The following is a 2,833-nucleotide window of genomic DNA, read 5'->3' as shown; positions in this document are numbered from 1 at the left end:
GGACAGGATGGGCCACCCGGTCTGGAGGTGAGGGCCGGGCGGGAGGTGAGGGCTGGGCGGGAGGTGAGGGCTGGGCGGGTGGGCTGCGGTCAGGCCTCTCCTGCGGGTCCCCGCCCTCCTGAGCTGGCGCAGGCTGCTGTGGGCCAGATTTGTCCAGATAACTGCCCATGAGGGCAGTTCAGCAGAGTCAGGTCCTTCGAATAGGGTCCGCTACTCTGGGAGGTTTGTGTTGACTACAGACTTTGCCAAGGTGAACGGATCAGTGTGTTTGCTGACGTTCTGTGTTCTGAGCAGCGCGTTCTGAGTTCCAGCATCAGGAGCCTCCATGACCAGCCTGACCTGAGCACCTACAGGCAGCACCAGGTAGAGCAAGAGGGCAGGAGGTGGAGCAGTAGTGGAGGAGAAACACCCGGGACTGCCCTGACACTCGCTCTCGGCCTGTATATGTGCAATGTTGTCCATCTTTTCCACATGTGATGCTGGTGTTGACAGCATGGGTACTACAAGAGGGCATACACACTACTCAGACTATGATGAAATTAATGGCCTGATTCTTCACCCTTGTTGGTATCCACCATCTCAGCCATGCAACTTTGCACTGCTCTACTACTCAGCAGGTGGGTGAAATCTTCCAACCCCGAGCTCAGCATGTGTCTGGCTTTGGTCAATAGGAAATCAGCCAAAATGCAAGCTGCTGTGAAGGTATCATTTGGCCTACTGACCTTGACTTTCTGTCATCCCTGGGAAGACATATGGGGTCCAGCCATCTAGTCTGTGTAGGATGAGGGATTTGTGACACTGAGCTGCCCTAGCCAAGGCCAGATGAGAGCACATCTCCTAGGAAGCCTGCTGATGCACAAGAAATATTCATTGTTCAATATCCCTGTGTTCTGTGGTTATTTGTTATGCAGCTACAGCTAACTGCCTTATATTCTAATTAGTTAGGCTCCTTGGGTAGTGCACCAGCCCCATACACTGAGGATGGCAGGTTTGAGCCCTGCCCCAACCAAACTGCAACAAATAATAGCTGGGTGTGGTCGCAGACACCTCTAGTCCCAGCCACTTGGGAGGCTGATGCAAGAGAATCACCTAAGCCCAGGAGTCGGAAGTGCTGTGAGCTGTGATGCCGAGGCAATCTACCAAGGGGAATAAAGTAAGACTATGTCTCAAAAAAAGAAAAAGTCACTTTTAAACACTCTTTTCTTTAAACATCCCCCTCCACTTTCAGAAATAACACATTAGAAGCTGAGTGAAGATTGCCTCAATCTATCCCATTCTCTTTTTTCATTTTATCTTACACTATGACTCTTCTTTCAAACTATGACTTACTCTTACTAACACTTACTATTTTTTCAGCAGGTCAAGTGCTGACCCAGCACCCCTTTGCACCAGTCTTTCAAACCCTGGCCACACTAACTAATCAACCTGATTGCTGTTTATACCAAGATCTAGACCATGCAAAGCAACCTGAATTCATTTTCATCCCTGCTGATGTCAGTGCCTGGTGGAACCAATCTGGAAAAAGCATGAATGATAATATGTGGTATCCACAGCCAGAGAAGAAGCAACATACGACTTCACCTGCTGGTGAGACAACTGGTCTGTAAAAACTGTGGAGATATCTTTTGCTCAGGGACACATAACAACCAGATATGTGAATATGCCAGTGAAGAGGACAAAACATGACAATCCCCAGGCTGGAAGGTCACAGGTTCTAACCTGACTGTCTATAAATAATACTGGTCTTTTTATCTTGTGTGGTAATAAGGTATACAAATGGTTCCCACTCAAATGGTTAGGATGCTATAGTCTTGGCTATCTGACACGCTCTATTACCAAGTATTCCACTTTAAATTCCAGTCAAATTACAATCTTGGGCTCTGTTGCTCATAAGGTTGTACCTTATGAACATACAAAATGTGACATTATAAAAAATCCCCTTGTATATCATAACTCAAAGTTCTTTTCAATGCTCAGGATCCTTTATTCAGCATTTGGAACTTAACAGAATTGAAAGTGCAGTCATAAATCTCTCCATGGTGATAGAATAAGAGCTAAACATCACCATGTGGGCATTGGGAACACTTCAAGCAGAGGTTAACAGCCTAGCATCTGTTGTAATTCAAAATCACCACATCCTGGATGCTTTGATAGCTCAACAAAGAAGAGCTTGTGCTGTTATTTGGGGGAAAATGTTGTTTTTGTATAAATCAGTCAGGGAAAATAGAGACTGATCTACATCTCTTAAAGAACAAGATAAACATTCTTCATCAAATTAATGAAGTGAAACCATTCTATTGAACTGACCTTTTCCCAGGAATGGGAGACTGGTTTAATGGGGCTATGAGGAAATGTGCTTAGATTTGTTCTTTTCTCCTTATTCATTCTCATCCTAATTTATAGTCTCTTTTTTTTTGAGACAGAGTCTCACTATGTCACCCTTGGTAGAGTGTTGTGGCATAACAGATCACAGCAGCCTCAAAATCTTGGGCTGAAGCAATTCTCTTGCCTCAGTCTCCCAAGTAGCTGAGACTACAGGTGCCCACCACAATGCCTGGCTATTTTTGTTGTTTTTGTTGTCACAGTTGTCATTGTTACCTTAGCCAGCCAGGCTGGGTTCAAACTTGCCAGCCTCAGTGTATGTGTCCGGTGCCTTACCCAAGGCAGGTATGGGTGCCACCTCTAATTTATACTATTATATGTCTTACCAAACATCTTATCTTATTACTCAATTGCTAACCTGCTTTCTCTCTCTCTACATTTACCACCTCAGCTCTTAATGTTTGAAACTTCTAGGGAAGTTCCAGACCAGAGAAATGAAGGAGCTAAGGAA

At 45.2% G+C, this 2,833-nt stretch overlaps 1 long non-coding RNA gene across 1 annotated transcript; it reads left to right on the top strand.

The window, feature by feature from the left end:
* The first annotated feature begins 300 nt into the window (after positions 1 to 300).
* Positions 301 to 2,016, top strand: LOC128570687 (uncharacterized). The gene is made up of 3 exons (XR_008375609.1): positions 301 to 363; positions 493 to 617; positions 1,357 to 2,016. It is a non-coding gene; the product is annotated as an uncharacterized LOC128570687 (long non-coding RNA).
* The last annotated feature ends 817 nt before the right edge of the window (positions 2,017 to 2,833 follow it).

The sequence above is a fragment of the Nycticebus coucang genome, chromosome 18 (genome assembly GCF_027406575.1).
Source record: "Nycticebus coucang isolate mNycCou1 chromosome 18, mNycCou1.pri, whole genome shotgun sequence".
NCBI classification, from domain to species: Eukaryota; Metazoa; Chordata; class Mammalia; order Primates; family Lorisidae; genus Nycticebus; species Nycticebus coucang.
The sequence above is the reverse complement of the archived record's forward strand: the minus strand, read 5'-3'. Positions and strand labels throughout refer to the sequence as shown.